We start from the raw sequence: 19,270 nt of genomic DNA, 5'->3' as shown, positions 1-19,270 counted from the left end.
TCTGCAATACTACTAAAAAAATCCACTGTTTGAATTTTTGTTTTATAATAATAGCTACCCACAACTTCATTAAGACGACACATGAATGTACTTCAGTTGTGCACCATCAGTACTTGGGGCATCTTTAAATGGTGCAAGCCATCATTGTCGGAACTCACCTCCCACTCATCTACTTCATCCTTCTATATAATAAGGATACAAAGGGCAATTTCATCTCCTTGTCCTCCTACTTTCGCATCTTCTTCTACTTCTTTTTTCCTCCTTCAAACTTACACCATAAAATTTCATACAAAAATTTTAGTGGAGAACATATATAGAGGCTACCTGGCTAAAGGGCCCTAAGCATCCTACAAACAGGCACATCCATGTTTACTCCAAGAACCAAAACAAAGTGGAAATATTCATATCTAAACATTTGATCTTAGCATGGTCATTCATTTCCATAAAACCATCAAAGAACCCTAACCACCAACCAAGGCTCCTTCGGAAGATGAGGAAGCAATGGGAGGATCGCCCACCTCATGAATGTGAGGAGAGGCTCTATCGTGAAAGTTAGGCAACCAAATGTAGACTCCTTTCAACCTAAACAAAGGTGAGGGTACTTCTTCCAACACTTCTCCTCTAGATCAATGTTTTCCCCATAGTAAGGGCACTTGGGAAAGCCTCTACATTTAGACTCTCTGTCAAAATCCAAGTCTGATGGTATTTGTCTTCTGGATGGTTCATCTTCCCATGATGCAAGATCCAGAAATGATAGTTGGACTTTTTATCATTCTCCTTCTCTTGTTGCTCCTTTGATTTCTTGCCCATCCTCTACTTTTGACCACTCTATGTCCAATCCTAGGTCACAAAAGCACTACTAGTTGTCCCTAGTCACAAAAGGCACTACTATTTGTCTCTACGCCATCTCAAACTTGTCTCCTTTTGTTTGGCATCTTGTTTCAATATCATCAATACAAGTCCTTTCCATATGATGGTATTCCTAACCCTAGAGGTGAGAAGATTGGCATAAAATATATTTCAGTAATGGAAGATGTGACAGTTGTTAAGAAGGTGACATGTACCACGTGTGCACATGCACTAGCAAGCGCTATGATGAAGAGATATTTCTTGGGCTTTTGACTATTATCTATGTAACTCCAATTTGACTTTCTTCCCCTTCTTCTTTTTTCACCTACTTCCTTCTCCATATTCTCCTACTCCGAGATCATAGGGAGCAATTGTAAAGAAATGCCATAACTCTAAAACTCAATTACAATTGTAGAACAAACCACAAATTGATAACAAAACATAATTAGGGTTAGAGTAACTCAAAGATAATAAACACAATGAATAATGAAATGAATGAATTTGAATAGAGTATGATGCTCGATGCAACAAACACACTATGCAGTGATGAATATCAAACCTTGAACTCTCGTGTCTCAAGGACCAAGGCAAAGATAATTAGCTAGAGAGTGTGTTGAGCTGTGACACATCCTGAAACATAGCAAGGCAGCCTCCGAAGGTGTCAAGCAGCAGCAAACGCAACAATGTAGGGCTGGATCAATATCAGACAAGCTCAAACGGAGCAAAAAAATCCAAACACAAATGTGCATGATGACATGGCAGCTAAGGGAGGGTCCCAATAGCAAAAACGTAGATTTTGATGATGAATGGAGCAAGGCAATAGTTGATCAAGGCAGGGCAGCAGCTAAAGACTCCAAATGCAACCTATGTGATGATCGCCATCTGATGGCAGCTCATCCTGGACAGCAAACACAGTAATAGGTGGGCCACCTAGCAGTAAATTGAACCTTCTAAGGCTAGTGGACAATAGGCGGCAACTAGTAGGGGTAGAAAACTGTGAGAGAAGGCTGATGAATGGGTGCTTGATAATAGACCACGATGACAAACAGCTCCAACTGAGATATCCTCCATGAACAAGGTGCACACAGTGAAGTTTCAGCACCTACGAATTGCAAAAACGAGATTAGGTTGAATGGAGAGCAACCTGTCTATTGATAGAATGTTTGGTTGGTGAAATTAATTTCTTGAACATTGGAATAATTATAGATTTTCAAAAATAATATTTTGAAAATTAATTTAATAAGCTAGATAATGTTGGAAAATGGGATTAGAAGGCTCCCACATGGCAAAACTTACCAATGCAAGTGGGAAAACGTTTTTAGAGGTTGTTGGAAGTTTATTCCAGCCATTGTGAGAGAGAAGGAGACTATTAGAGAGCGAGCAGATGCTGCTGATGTGATTTGCAACCACCATGGACTGGTCTTACAAAAAGTGACAGCAATTTGATGCCCTCCAAGAGTAGGTGACAGCAGCGCAAGGTCATTCTGGTACAGATGACGACATATAGAAGCAAGCAACAATCTTTCTCGTGGTCCTAAGCTGTAAGTGACAGCTTCCATGGCTGTTTGAGCAGGGCAACAACAGTGTTTCAGCATTCCTCGCGATGAAACTCTAAAATTTCTCTCTCTATAATATTCTCTCTCATCCCGCAACCATCTCTTAAGTTATCTCAGCATTTTCCAGTAGTTTGAGCCCTCACAGGAAGAGATTTCAATCTATCTCTGTTGTAAACCCTATGACAACCGCCTTGAGATGCATGCTCAAAATTGAGGGCCGCCTTGGGATCCATGCTCAGAATTGAGAGTCTAGGACATGAATTCTAGCAGCTGAAATTGAGGAATTTCAATAAGATTCAAGAGGCCAGCTAGCCAATATCAAATTTGGGGCTGAACTTGTCTTTCAAGGAGCAGGGTGAAAGCCAATCCCTAAGCAAACCAGGGGGCAAATTGGTTTGGAAGCTTGTTAGTCAGTTTTGATAGCGAGAGACTTGGATTAGAGGAGGAGGTCAGAGGATCTCAGTTGTACTCCATCCATTTGCAATAAAATTTAAAAAGAAATACCGCAAGGGGTGCCAGTTTTGTGGCCAACAGGTTTTCCAATGTCCCAGATTGTATGGTAAAGTGTGCATTTTCAGTTTACGTGAATTTTATGCTGACTCTAATTAGTATTAAATCACGTTATTACCACCCTATCCAAAGAGAAAGGATGGTTTCATGGTTCCATTGCCAAGATACCATCAATATCCTTGAATTGTTGGGCGCAAGGTACCTGATTAAAGGTCAAAAGCTATGCTCTAGTGCTAAAATTGTATTCAGTTGAGCATTACACCAAGAATATCATCTAACAGAGAGATGAAATCAAGCAAGGATAATGCCTCTCAATCTGGAAACTCATAAAGTGTTGGAAAAAATGCAATGCATAATCTTGGACAAGATATGCAGCATGGACAACAAGCTGATAATGTTTAGACCAAAATGTGGGTCCTTCTAGGCCTTCAGAAACTAATGGCCAACAAGAGCAAGAGAACTTTGATGACTAGTTCAAAGATCAGCTGAGAACAACTACTGAAATGTTTATGCAATTGGCAGATGATCCTCGGTTCATGCATTTTTTTTGTACCCCTTAAAAGAGGGCAGCAAAGGCAAGAAGAGGAGATCATCTTCAAGTGCTTTGAGACAACAAGATGCACCAAAGGAAGAGCCAATACAACAGCATGATGTTCAAAATGTGAGTAGTGACCATAAGCAAATGATGCCTATGGGGCAATTAATGCATATGCGAGGCCAACTTGGAAGTGTCAACCTAATGCTTTTTGGACACCAAGGCATGCATGCAATGATGGGGCAGCCATGATACTTTGGTGATGGCACTAGTTTCCATGCTATGGTGGGTCAATGACCACATATGGGGATGTATGATACAACTTCTCATCATATGCAACAACCAATGCGTGGTGTGAAGGGCCCAATATATCCAAGTATGGCTAGTAATATACATAACCCCATGTATAGCACTATTGGTGTAATGTTAAGGCACAAAGTGGCAAGTTTGGCAATGCATATAAGCAATCCATTGTGTTTGGGACTCATGGTATTAATGTTGGTCGTACAAATGCTCCATATAGTGTTGGTTATAAGGAAAAATGCAACTAGTAATGCGTGCAATGTATGAGAAAATATATCTTGGTATGGCTGGTAATATGCAAATTCCCATGCACAGTAACATTGCAATGGTCCAAAGTATGCAAACAAGAATGTTTCCTTATGCATTCAGTGCTCCTAGCATGTCAGATACACACAAAGAACTAGTCAATTGGATGCAATATTGCATTTTAGTTAAGTTGGAAGTGCAACAATGTGAAAGTATAAAGCATCACAATGCTTAAGGGGAAGAAAGGCCTACAACCTAGTGGAGGTTTCGAGGCAAGTAACGTTAGATGTAAAGTTTCCATATGCTTCTTTATGAAGCTTTAGCATTGTTTCACCAATAGATGCAAAGTGGATGGAGGAGGATGACTTGGCAGACCATCCTCAGTTGTTGCAACTTTACCAAGATGCCTTTCAATTAGAGTCAACTTTGGTTTGGGCTCAGCCACGTTCAATAGATCAAGGGTCCGAAGCATTGCCTGATCCTCAAAGGGAAGGTAGCACTTCCACTCCTCTAGTTGCAGACAACTCACATATATAGTGAAGCTTAGATGTATTAAGCATGCATCCAAGGTATTGTACTGACACTATGTCTACCATGAGATCACTATTCAATGTATTGGTCTCTGTGAGATGTATGTAGATGAGTATGAGTTTTACCTGGGCAATGAAACTATACTTTTGCATCAGTTTATGATCAGTTTGGCATGAATTTTTGCCTCCGTTTTGAGACAAATTCTAATCAGTTTTAGCTCAATTTTTTATCAGTTTGAGAACCATTTATGGTCACATTTTGGATTAATTTTTGCCTTAGTTGCCGATCAATTTTTGCAATCCATTAGTGATCACTTTGAGGTCACGTTTGCAATTAGTTTGTGATCAGCTCTCAGATCAAAACGTGATCAGTTTATAATCAGTTGATACTCAATTTTCAATGGTTTACAATTGGTTCCATGGACAACAGCATGTTAGTAAATGCCATTGATGGTTTCAGCCATGGTTTATGTTGAGAATATGCTTTACTATGGTTCTTAAGTGAGAACAGTTGAGAAACATGAATTATGGATGTATCTAGTGAAACTCTAGCAACAATTCTGGACTAATTTTCAATTTTAAATTATGTATATGTTAGCAAGAAATTTTCACTAAGTTTGGGGCATATGGTATGGTTGGACAACAGTAGCCAATGTTGTGACTATGATGTCTTATGGAAATTCCAATGTAATATGCTTTTCCTTTGGCACAATGCAGTGCAATCGAGGACGATTGCAAAGATTTCAAGGGGGTAGTCTATCACAAGGACATGTTGAGAAACATGCGGGATCTAGAGCATGGCAATGAGTTATGGTGGATGGAAGGAGAAGTGTGGACTCATGATGGAGAAGACAAAGACACTGTTTGTTACACAAGTGAATTAGGTTCCAAGATTGAGACTTGGACTCATAAACACAATCTTGTATATGTGGACAATGACATTGACACTTCACTGAAAAGAAAAGAATACTATCATTGCATTTAGAAAAGGAAGCAAGTACAATCATATGGGATAGGTAAGCCTGCATGTCCTTGGCCTTGAAGCTCCATACAAAGAGGCTGCTTAGTAAGTGTGATTGCTGATTCTCAACACCCCTCCTCAATCACAACTAGAAAGGCACAAAGTGTGTAGAGGCTGTAATGAGAACCACCTGCAAAGTGTGGGCACACCACAAACATGATAGACACCAGAGACTGTCGCAGAAAAGGCTAAGTGTGGGTACCAAAACATTATGGACATCTAGAGGCTATAACAGGGGCCTCACAAAGTGTACAGGGACTGTAATGCCAAGTTACATGAGGAGTTTACAAAGCTTATGGCAGTAAGCATTAGGGCAAGGAAGTACAAGGCTTTTAAAACAGTCTATCAGAGTAATGAGAATAGAAGGATTGATGAGTCTTGTCCTTCCGATCCTGGTGGTCTTCATCTTCATCTTCTTCTTCATCTTTTGATCCATGGTCTTCTTCTTCTTTCACAGCTCCAAGATAGGCCTTTTGGGACCTCTTTCTAGCATGATAGAACTTCTCAGTGTGTCCGGTCCTTTTGCAGAAGTCACAGAAGAGCGGTTCCTTTTTACCTTTGTATCTGTTGTTTACATATAACATTTGTTCATCCTTTGAAGTGCTGGGCTCTTCTTTGCTTTTGAGTTTCTTTTCTTCTTCTAACAGAGAGGCTTTAATATCAACAAGTTGAGGATCAAGCATGCTGGTTAGAGTGGTTGATACATTGTCATAGGCAGGAGGCAGACTTTTTAGCAAGACACCAATACAAACATCTTCATCCATTTTTAGCTTTATTCCTGCAAGTTGAGTAAGTAGGCTTTCCATGTAGTTCAGATGGGATGCCAAAGATGTATGAGGCTTCATATCAGGTCGGAAAAATTCAATTAAATAGACCATACTTAGACGACTTTGACTGTGCACCAAATAGGGTATCCAATTTATCCCAAGTGTCATGGGACGTGTCACAGGCATCCACATGATGGATATAGCTGTCGTCCAATTCCAGTTTGATGATGGATTGTGCCTTGTCATCATTCTTTTGCCAAGTAACTACAAGGTCCGTATCTCGGCGTTTTTTCTCTTTACCATTTGTGATGGCCCAAAGACCCTTCTTCATCAGGATGAGCTTGATGGGGGTTTGCCAAGTGTGGAACCCAACTCCTTTGAATCGAGCATTTGGAGAGTCTTTTCCCATGTTGAGGTTGCAAGATCAGCAGCAAATCAACACCAGAATTCTGAGATTTTATCAGTAGAAGAGCACATTGCAATGTGTCAAGAGACACAGTTAATGACAGTGTCAAAACACACTATGTCAGTGTTGATGTTGAGTTGATTCTTCTTGTTCGGGATCGTTCAATCGTTCTTCAATCTTCTCAGGTCCTTTCCCTCCTTGATTTGATGCTGGGTCAATGGATTAGAGTGGGCTTTAGCTTTATTTAGTGTCAGGAGTGAGAAAAATGAGAAAAAAAAGAAGCTTGAGAGGTTTTGGCTATGGCTGACAGTTTAGGGTTTCAGATAGGGACCTGGTTTTTTGTAGATTTCAGGAGCTATGGTTGATCATTTCCAAAACTTTTTTTATGGAAATGAAGCTTACTTCAAGCTCTTCAAAAGCCCTATCCTCCTCGTCAAGATCGTGGCATGTATGGCGCGCGCAGAGTGAACGAACAGGCACGGCGCAGTTTTGGGCAGCGATGTCGAATGTCTGCAATGCCAGGGCTGTAGATCACCAATGTGGTCAATTATTGTGCCAGGAGGGAGCGCCCTAAGTAGAGGAAGATATGTCTAGAAGAAAGTTTATGAAGATATGCTCTACAGAGAGAGATATGAAGGCTCCATGGAGGGTATGTCCTGCAGGTCACAGTTGAAGACTATGGCAGTGACTGGGAATTTTCACAATGCTAAGCTTCAGATAGTCAAATGTCATGGATTGATGTGATACAGGGAAGCTTTGTGAGTTGGGGAATACTTTTCCAAAAGGAAGCTCCAAGAGATTTGACCTGTGGAATGAGATATAAGCAGCTCAATCTGACAGGGTGCTGCTGGCTATGGCTGCCATGGAAGCTTCAATGAGGGTAGAGTTGGGAGATGAAGTCATGGGATGGAACTAAGCTGACCAGAGATTAACATGAGCTGAGAGAGAGCAGAGGAGAGCTAAGCCAAGCTAAGCCATGCCCGACTGGGCTCTGATACCATGTTGAGAAACATGCGGGATCTAGAGTATCGCAGTGAGTTATGGTGGATGGAAGGAGAAGTGTGGACTCATGATGGAGAAGACAAAGACACTGTTTGTTACACAAGTGAATTAGGTTCCAAGATTGAGACTTAGACTCATAAACACAATCTTGTGTATGTGGACAATGACATTGACACTTCACTGAAAAGAAAAGAGTACTATCATTGCATTTAGAAAAGGAAACAAGTACAACGCTTTATAGGAAAGTAGGAAACTGCAGTAGGCACCATTGTGCATATGGGATAGGTAAGCCTGCATGTCCTTGGCCCTGAAGCTCCATACAAACAGGCTATTTAGTGAGTGTGATTACTAATTCTCAACAATGAGATTTTATTGCTTTGCTTAGCATTTGATTAAAAAGCTAATCAAATGTGCTAATGTGACTCGCACATATGAGGTGGAAGTTAATTATTTTACAATGTGGGACCTAGGACCCTGAGATATCAATTGGTACCAAAGGCAAAAGTTGTAATAAGTTATACCTGACAGATACTAGGTGATACTCAGTGTCAGATTTGAGCCTAGATCAATTTTTTGGTTACTAATGTCAATGGTGACATTAGAGACTAAACATTAATTAATTAATTAATACAAGTCTTAAGGGCTAATAACTGCTCAGGGATACTTGGAGAACAAATTGACCTAGTCAATTTAATTATTGGCTAGTGAAATTAATTTATTGAATACATGAATAATTATTAAATTAATTAATTTAATAAGCTAGATAATGCTGAAAAATAGGATTAGAAGGCTGCCACATAGCAAAACTTGCCCATGCAAGTGAAAAAAACGTTTTTAGGGGCTAGTGAGAGTCTATTCTAGCCATTGTGAGAGAAAAGGAGGTTGTTAGAAAGCGCGAAGATGCTACTCATGTGATTTGTAGCCACCATGGATCAATCTTACAGCAAGTTACAACAATTTGGAGCCCTCCAAGAGCAAGTGACAGCAGCCCAAGGTCCTTCTGCTGCAGATGATAGCATATAAAAAAGGGCAATAGTCTTTCTGGTGGTCCTAAGCTATAGATGTCCGTTTCCATGACTGTTTGAGCAAGGTAGCAACACGTTTTCAGCATTTCTTAATCTGAAACTTTGAAATTTCTCTCTCTACAGCATTTTCTCTCATCCCCCAGCCATCTCTCAAGGTATCTCAGCATTTTCCAATAGTATAAGCCATCATAGGAAAAGCGTTTAGTCAATCTCTGCTCTAAACCTCAATTTACAGTAGAAATTAGGGTTTTAATGGCCACTTCAAGATACATGCTCATAACTAAGTGCCTAGAACTTGAATTCTAGTAACTGAGATTCAAGAGGCCAGCCAATCAATATCACATTTGGGGCTGAATTTGTCTTTCAAGAAGCAGAGTGAAGACCAATCCCCAATCAAACCAAGGGGCAAGCTGGTTTGGAGAGTTGCTCGTTAGTTTTGAAAGCAAGAGGCACTTGGATTAGTAGAAGAGGTCAAAGAACCTTAGTTATACTCCATCCTTTGCAATAAAAGATAAAGAAACACTGCAAGGGGTGCCAATTTTGGGGCTAACTGCCTATTCAATGCCAAGATTATATAGTAAAGTGTGTATTTTCAATTTACATAAATTTTATGGACTGTTAAATCAAGTTATCACCACCCTATCCAAAGAGGAAAACTAGTTTTAAAGTCAATTTCCAGGTGGAGGTGGAGATTCCTTCCTTCCTATGTGGTCAATAGATTGGTGCACCGAATCTAAAGAGAAAAACTTAGGCTTATCTTAAATCTCTTGTTTAGCTCGATAAATCAAAATGAGGTCATACTCAGCTTGAGTAATCTCATAAGATCTTTGGACTCCATGGTAGTCAGATGTCTCTCCTCCCATATCGAAACTTTGTGGGGAAAGCTCAGAGAACCACTTCTACTCGTTTCTCAGCATACTTGATTTGGGAGATTGAAGTGATGTTGTTGTGTTCAAAGTCATCTTCCCTTATGTTATTCTTGGTTCTAAAAAGAGCTTTTCAAATCAAGGGTCTAGGTTTCTTCACGGTGTATCTAGCTTTGATACCATATAAAGAAATTCCCTAATACAAAAACTCAAATACAATCGTACAACAACGCATAAACTGATAACAAAACACAGTTTTATCAAAATGAGATCATACTCAGCTCGAGTAATCTCATAAGATCTTTGGACTCCATGGTAGTCAGATGTCTCCCCTCCCATATCGAAACTTTGTGGGGAAAGCTCAGAGAACCACTCCTACTTGTTTCTCAGCATACTCGGTTTGGGAGATTAAAGTGATGTTGTTGTGTTCGAAGTCATCTTCCCTTATGTTATTCTTCATTCTAAGAATAGCTTTTCAAATCAAGGGCCTAGGTTTCTTCACGGTGTATCTAGCTTTGATACCATATAAAGAAATGCCCTGATACAAAAACTCAAATACAATCGTATAGCAACGCACAAACTGATAACAAAACACACTTATGGTTAGGGTAGCTCAGAGATAATGAGCACAATGAATAATGAAATGAATGAATCTAAATAGAATATGATACTCAATGCAGCGAACACACTATGCAGTGATGAAAACCAAACCTTGAACTCTTGTGTCTCAAGGACCAAGGCAAAGATAATCATATGGAGACTATGTGGTACTCTAATAGATCCCAAAACACAATAAGGCAGCCTTCGAAGGTATCTGGCAACAAGAAATGCAACAATGTCCGGCTGGATCAATGTCAGACGGGCAGAAACAGAGTAAAAAACTGCAAACACAAATGTGGATGATGATGTGGCAGCTGATGGAGAGTCCCAACAGCAAAAACGAAGATTTTGATGATGATGGAACAAGACGACAACTAATCAAGGCAAGGCAATAGCTCAGGATTGCAAAGGCAACCGGTATGATGGTCACTAACTAATGGCAGCTCCTCTTGGACACCAAATGTAGTAATAGATGGGCAAGCCAGCAATAAACACAACCTTACACAGCCTTCTAAGATTGGTGGACAGCATGCGAGATTCAGCAACACGCGCACACTCACTCTGAACAAGTGAACAGCAAGAGAAAAGAGTGTCGGAAGGTCACATCGGCTATGTGAGAATGAATATAAAAGTACAATCCCTAGGGTACCAAGTAACACACCCACTGACAGAATCCAAGCTAGAGAAAGCTTTCGTAAACACATTTGCCAAGTTGTCTTGTGTAGGGATATCAACCAAGTCAATCTCCCCTACATGGAGCCTCTCTCTGACATAATGATAATATACCTCAATGTGCTTATTGTGAGCATGAAAATTTGGATTCCTCGCAATTGCCATGGCACTCTAACTGTCATTGTAGATAGGAGTGTATGACTGCTATCCCACACTAGAATCAACCAAAAGGCATTTGAGCCATACACATTTCAATGTAGTTGTAAATGCTACCCTATATTCAACTTCATAGATAGATGTGGCCACTGTAGACTACTTCTTGCTCAACCAAGAAATGCATGAATCACCAAGTATAAAATAATTACCACTTGTGAACACACTCATGTCAAAACAATTGGTCCAATCACTGTCTATAAATGCATGCAAGCAAAGAATAGTGCCTTTAGAATTAAAAAAGCCCAATGTCTGAGTGCCTTTGAGATAACGAAAGACACATTAAACTACTTGCCAATGTGTAGTACCAGGGCTCTACATAAAGCATGCCAACTAAGAGACCCCAAATTGGATATCCAGCCATGTATTACACAAATACAATAAACAGCCAATAGCCTCTTCATAAAGAGAAGCATCAAATCATTCTCTTGCATCTTCAAGTGTAAACATGTGGCCTGCCTCAATGGGAGTAGAGATCGGCTTGCAGTCTTGCATCTCAAAATGCTTAAGAAGCTACCCAATGTACTTAGACTGCGGCAAAATAATGCCCCCCTCAACTACAATAAACTCTATACCAAGATAGTCGTACAAGTGGCCAAGATTTGTCACATCAAATGTATGCTACAATTCAACTTTTAAGGCTGAAATATGTCTAAGGAGGTCCAATCAACACCAGGTCATCCACATAAAGAATGAGAATCAAGAGGCTATCCCCATCTTGGCGGACATAAAGTGTGCTTTTAATGTGTGACTTAAGAGCAATTGTCTTCAGACTTCACTATCTCTATCTCTAAACTCCTCTGTCTCAAGACTTCTCTGTCTTTCCTCCGATCGTCTCTAACTACGGACTTCTTGCCCTCGCACTTCTCCTCTAACTTCTTTACAACATTGTTCCTTATCATTTCAAACTTCCCTTTCCTCCTATACTACAGACCCATCTTCACTAGACCTCCTTTCTCGGTCCTCTTGCATAAACAAGCAACGTCAAGGAATTCAGAGATGTATGCATTGATTGCAAAGCGAGCATACTGCTCTAAGGAAGCCCTTGTAATGTGCACCATTACGCAACAACCTTCCCCTACATAGCCGCCACGAGAACACAAAGTGTCAAGATCTCTGGACATCCAACATGCAATGAAATACTAGCTAAGCAAACTAACTAAGTACACTAAATCTGGCCTAGTATGAATTAATCAAAGAAGTTTCCTAACTACAAATCTATAGATATCTTCATCAAAGGGCAGACCCAAGGTATTCTTAGATAAGTGGACAATGGGATCAAGAGGCATAGCCACAGACTATATTGGATTCTAGCAATATTGATCTACCACACTAAAGAGCACACTTCTATTGCAACACAAAAATACGTCCTCAAGATCAAACTACCTCCATTCCAAAAAGGTAAGACAACAAACCGAGCTCTATCATCTCAGAAGCTTGGCCTTAATTTCTACTATGGCAGCAAAATCTAAGCCAATGATGAGTTAATCATCGACGTACACCAAAATATAGCTAGCTACCCCCTCTAAAGTAATGTGGATATATAAGTTCAGGTCATAAGGCATAGAATGGTATCCGTGAGTTCAAAGAAACTCGTCCATTCTCTAGAACCAAGACCGCGGTGCTTACTTCATTCCATAAAGAGCTTTCCGCAAGCAAAAGATCTTATTGTCTTGGTAAGCAACAGAAAATCTAGGTGGGTGCTCCACATAGACTTCCTCCTCCAAAAAACCATTTAAAAGACACTTTCAACATCCATCTCATAGATCAACTAACTATGGTGAGCAGCTAGCACAACCAACAAATGGAATGATATCAACCATGCAGTAGGAGCAAAGGTCTCTTCATAATCAATGCCTTGCTTTTATCGAAACCCTTGCACTACAAGGCGAGCCTTGTATTTTTCTAAAGTCCCATCAACCTTAATCCTAAAAATCCACTTCGTCTTGGTAACTTTCTTGTGACTTAGACGATCCACCAAAGTCCAAGTCTCATTTTGGTCAACTCTCTCAAGCTCCTTCTCCGTGGCCTCTTGCCATTGGGAATACTGAAGAGCCACCTACCAACTATCCATCTCAAAATACGTTATGTAATCAGCTGTAAACAGCAATGCAAATGAAGCTTGAGGTGCAAGCTGGGTAGACCTTCTAGGACCCTCCGAAGTGCAATCCCATGGAAGGATCCCCGAATCCCACATGGTCTACTAGTACCAGTGAGGTAATGGGTCTCACAGAGGGGACTTAGGAGCTAAAGAATTTGTGGGAAGGTCAGGAGCGGGCATTTGACCTTGGCTCACAAGGCACTATACTCGAGGGAATGATCTAAGGAAAAGGCACAAAATCCAATGTAAAAGACTGCACAATATTCCTCTCATTAAAAACTACACCTCCTAACAATCACCTTGTTTGTTTGAGAATCGATAGACCTTCACTTTAGAAGAGTAACCTATAAAAATCACAAGATCAACTTGGGGAGTGAGCTTTCCTATCGTATCATCAAGGGTGTGCGTGTGTGTGTATACACATCTCTCAAAGACTCTAAAGTGGAAAAAGACAGACCGAGAGCCAAAAAATGCCTCATATGGAGTCCTCTCAAGGATAGCCACAATCAAGCACCAGTTGAGGATGTACATTGAAGTATTAATAGCCTTAACCCAAAGGCACTCAAGGAGCTATGCTACGAACAGCATAGCATATGCCATATTCATGATGGTTTGGTTCCTTCGCTCTATGACTCCATTCTAAGAGGGGGAGTTGATAAAGGTAAGTTGGCGAGAGATGCCATGCTCCTATACAAACTTTGAAAACTCATGGGAGATAAACTCACCACCACTATCACTCATCATGCATCCTACACAATGACCAGTCAAGTTATGAACCAGTAGCACCCAAGCAGAGAGGTAAATGGGTCGACCCACATATATCTAGAATGATTATCCACCATCAAAAAGAAACACAGTTTACCATTCAAGGCAGCAATGGATATCAATCCACAAAGATCAACATGAATCAATCTAAGAGTCGCCTTAGCTCTATGTGTGGACTACTAACGGAATGGGATACACTACTATTTCTTGAGTTGATAGACTTTATAAATATATTGAGATAGCTTCAGGCCCTCAACCATCTGTCAACAAGACAACTCATAAAGAGAGTCATATCTGAGATGTCCTAAGCGAAAATATCAAAGACGCTCAGTGCATGTAGAATCCTATGCAATGGCTAAAGCCTGGAAATAGTGGAATTCAATACCCTTGCCTATCGGCTCGAACAGAAACTAAATCATGCAAAACAGGCCACTGTTTTGTAGCTCAATGCAAGCAATCACTAAACCAATCTAAGAGTCAAGGACCTCCACTATGATCACTCTAAAGAGGAATGTTCATCTCAACTGGCAAAGCTACTAAAAGGATAACAAGTTAACCCAACCTAAGCGACATAGTACACATTACTAGTGTAGCAAGGTCTATGCCCTCATTACCATGGAGTATCCCAACTACAAGTGATTGGGAGATAAAAATGTCCGAGATAGGAGTCATATGATGGGAAGCTCCACTATCCACTATCTACAATCCAAGGAGTAGCTTAAAATTTAACTGTGGCGAGTGGACCTTTGCAGCCACCTCGTCGAGAGGCAACTTGCACATATAGATAAGACTTGCATCCTCATGTCTCTATGGAGACAATGTGGGTCTCTGCAAACTAATCTAACATGCTCTTTGGCATTGAGAACGATGTAGATTGTGACGGCTAACTGGTGGCAACATGGGTTTGGTGAAACTAGCCTTCCTCCTCCAATAGGGTGGTAAATAACCTAATTAAGCACTATTTACAGCAATTAACAAATTCACAAAATTGAAATACACACTTTACCATATAATCTTGGACATTGGACACCCTATTGGCCCCAAAACTAGCGCCCCTTTCGGTTTTTTTTAAACTTAATTGAAGAAAAAGTTGATGTACAATGGGATTCTCCCAATCCCTTTTAGTATTCCAACTCCCCTTGCTGTCCAAAATGACCAGTAAGTCTTCAATCTGATTTGCCCCTTGATTCGGGCAATCAATTGGCCTTCACCCACTTTGATGGAGATGGAAAATGCCCCAAATTCAATGATTTGCTGGTTCCTCCACTTGAATATGCTAGAAACAGCTTCAGTCTTGTTGAATCCAAGTCTTGGAGCTTCCAATTTCTGGCACGCTTCTCGAGGCTACTGCTAAACCCTAATTTCTGCTACAGATTAGGATTTACAATAGAGAAATCTGAAATTTCTCAGCCTCTAGTAATCTCAATGCTGTAATCTTCGCAGCAAGGCTGTAGAAAGGCTTAGGAGATGAGAGAGAATGCTAAGGAGAGAGAAAATTCAGACTTTCTTTGCGAAGGGCTAAAGAAAATCTATCATTTACTACTACTGCCCTATCTCAACAGCTTGTAGATGTAAAGAACTCAAGAAAATCAGTCAAGAAAATCAGTCATTTACTAATGTTGCCCTGTCTCAACAGCCTGTAGATGCTGTCACCTACTGCTGATTGGTCTTCTCCTGCCCCTGGCTGCCTCAGAAGATTCTCCAATGGCTGCAAATCAAACCAGCAACATCTCCTTCCTCTCTCTTGCAGGTTGAATACACTAAAAATGCCTCTCTCTAGTCTCTAAAGACGTTTTTCAATCTTGCATAGGCATTTTTGACAAGTGGCATCAAACCCAAATGGTTTTTTTAACATTATCCATAATTAAATATTAATTTTCAGTCTTTAAATACTGAAAATTAATCTAATAATTATTTTGGTGCCTCGAAAAATAATTTGACTGATCAATAATTAAATTCGCTAGGCACCTTTCATTCTTGAGTGTCTCTACGCCATCTTTGACCATCAGATTGGCGTTAGGTACCATTGAACGCCACTTCCCTAGTGTCACCAACTGACACTTATGGTCAAATGAATGACCTAGGCCAACAACTGGCACTAGATACCACCAAGTACCTGTGCGGCATAACTTATAGTAACTTTTGTTGCCTTTGATATCCCGTAATTTCCTCGGGTCCCGGGCTCGTAAATTTACTCTAACCCCAGTTACACCTCACATGCGCAACATTTACTTAACCATGTGATTAAAAATTAATCCACATGTTAAGTGAGGTTTCGAAAATACATATCCTCATGACAGCCCTCCCCCTTAAAATCCTTGCAATCTTCCTTGATTGCACTGCCAAATGCATCAAAAGCAAAATAGTGGATTGGAATTTTCACAAGGCATCATAGTTAACACAATATTGCGCATTGTTGCTCAACCATTCCATATGCCCAGCACATGCTGAAAATTACCAAATAATCATAACATAACATAAGACTCACAAAGAATCTCAAAAACATTGCCAAATTATCATGTGATACGTCTATTTTTCATGAGCTCAACTCATCTGACAAAACCAAACCATAGCATAGCATAACCAAGTCTAAACCATGGCTAAAACATCAATCGCATCATAACATATGCTATTGTCCATGAAACCAAATGTAAACCATAGAAAACTAAGCATAATCTAATCATAAATTGATCATTTGTTGATCTGAGAACTGATCACAAATTGCTGCAAATGTGACCCCTAATTGATCGCAAACTCATTGCAAAAACTAACCAGCAATCAATACAAAAACTAATGCGATACTAATCCCAAAAGTGACCATAAATAGTTCTCAAGCTGATCAAAAACTGAGCTGAAACTGATCAAAATTTGTCTCAAAATTGAAGCAAAATTCATGCTGAATTGATCATAAGCTGATACAAAAGTATAGTTCCAATGCCCGGGTGAAACTCACACTCATATGCATACATCTCACAATGACTAGTACACTAAGTAGTGACCTCATGGCAAATATACTGTCAGCGTAATACCTTGGATGCATGCTAAATATATCTGAGATCCACTACATACGAGAGCTATCCATAACTGAAGGAGTGGAAGTGCTACCTCCCCCTTGAGCATCACACAATACTCTAGACCCTTGCTCTGCTAACCTGACAAAGCCCAAACTAAAGTCCGCTCTAACTGAAAGGCATCTAGGTAAAGCTACCTCAACTGAGGATGGTCTGCCAAGTCATCCTCTTCCATCCATTTGGCATCCATTGGTGAATAATTCTGAAATCTCACCAAGTATCTCTTGAAAACTTTACATCTGACTTTTTTTTTCTTATGTTCCAAAATCTACTCGGGTACCAAAATCTCAGCTAGCTCCTCAACCTCAGGCTGAATTTCAGCAGACATATCCTCTGACATATCACCATGAAAAGACCCCAACAAACTGACATGAAAGGCATTGTGTATCCACCAATGTGGAGGTAATTTTAGCCGATATGCCACATTGTTGATCTTCTCCAACACCTAGAAGGGCCCATAGTATCTCATACTCAACTTTGGATACAATCTTTTTCTTCCTTTCATCTTTTTCAGCCTTGTCTTTTCAAAACGCAGCAATACATAATCACCCTTTGTAAACTGCAAAGCACATCTGTGGCGATCAGCTTCCCTCTTTTGCTTTTCTTGCAATCTCTAAAGTTCATATTTTATCTTTGCATAGGCTACATCCAAGTTTTCCACATAACGATCAGCCTCAAAGATCTTATCCTTAGTTTGCAAAATAGGTGGTATCTTCTTGCCACCCTCAACCACCTCAAATGGAGCTTTTCCCGTAGAACTATACGTTGAGTTGTTGTAATCAAACTCAACCAAGGGCAAATACTGCTCCCACTATAACTTGTGGTCTAAAACATAGCACCTCAAAATATCTAACGCTATGGAATTTGCTTCCTCAGACTGACCATCTGTCTGCAAATGGAAGGATGAGAATTTCAGCGTAGTACCTATATTCTCAAACAACCCCTTCCAAAATAAACCCGTAATCCGGGGGTCTAGATCACTAATGATCGACTCTAGCATACCATGATACTTAAAGATGTGCTACAAAAACAATCATGCCATATGATCAGCCTTTATTTTCTTCCTCACTGAAATGAGAGGCCTTGTTTGCTAAACCTGCAAATGATAGTCCATATCCCATCATTCCCTATAGGTGTCTCAAGAAGCTAAAAATAAAGTCCATTGCAATACTCTGCCAAGGCCTATCTGAAATAGGCAAGAGCTGCAACAAACCTGGTATCTTTTGCTTATCATGCTTTACCTTCTGGCATACAATGCATGTCTTAACAAACTATTATACACCATGTCTCAAAGCTAGCCAATAAAAGAAATGCTCCACTACCTTGACCATGGCATCGATACCTCTGTGTCCTACATACAGAGAGGATGACTTTCCATGATAAATCTAGGCCTTAATTGCTTTGTGACACACAATCGTCCATGCATCATCAAAAATCCATCTCTTAGCACAAAGTATTCATGCCTTTAGCCATTGCAAAGCTGATCATAAACATTAGCAAAGTCCAAATCAACAACATATTCTCTTTCATGGCATCCAACTCGGTGTAATAACCCATGCTGACATCTGAAATTTGTGGCTTACATGACAATGCATCAACCACAACATTCTTTTTACCATCAATATATACAATCTGAAAATGAAACATAGAGAGAAAATTTACCCATATGAGACCCATCTCATATGCTTCTCTGACAACTTTATCTACGTCAGAAAGTACCTCAAAGTTTGATGGTCTATCTGCACTGTAAAATCAGTCCCCCAACAAATAATGTTTCCATGTAGACAGTGCATAAATTACAACCAAGAGCTCCTTCTCATAGACCTACAAATTCTTTTCTGCATTGTGGAGAATTCCGTTCTCATAAGCCAAAACTCAGCCATCCTACATAAGAATAATCCCAATGTTATGACCACATGCATCACATTGAACTATAAATGACTTCCTTAGATTGGGCAATATAAGCACAAGATCTAAAATCATCTTTCCTTCAACTTTTCAAACGCTGAAATTTCCACTGCTATCCATCTAAATGGCACATCCTTCTTCTGCAAGGCATGCAATGGAGATGCAATTTCAGCAAACCCACTTACATACTTCCTATAGTAAGAACATAACCTTCATTAAATAAGAAGAAGATATACAATGGAATTCTCCCAATCCCTTTCACTATTCCAACTCTCCTTGCTGTCCAAAATGACCAGCAAGTCTTCAATCTGATTTGCCCCTTAA

General features: G+C 40.0%; 1 protein-coding gene across 2 annotated transcripts in view; it reads right to left on the bottom strand.

Moving 5' to 3' along the window:
• The window catches only part of LOC148021331 (Peptidase M28 family protein), a 52,811-nt gene that overhangs the window by 19,262 nt on the left and 14,279 nt on the right, over window positions 1–19,270 (bottom strand). The gene's annotated exons all lie outside the window — the stretch shown is intronic.

This window comes from Lygodium microphyllum, chromosome 18, assembly GCF_053477565.2.
Source record: "Lygodium microphyllum isolate KBCC chromosome 18, Lygodium_microphyllum_v1.1.10, whole genome shotgun sequence".
In the NCBI taxonomy this organism is placed as follows: domain Eukaryota; kingdom Viridiplantae; phylum Streptophyta; class Polypodiopsida; order Schizaeales; family Lygodiaceae; genus Lygodium; species Lygodium microphyllum.
The sequence above is the reverse complement of the archived record's forward strand: the minus strand, read 5'-3'. Positions and strand labels throughout refer to the sequence as shown.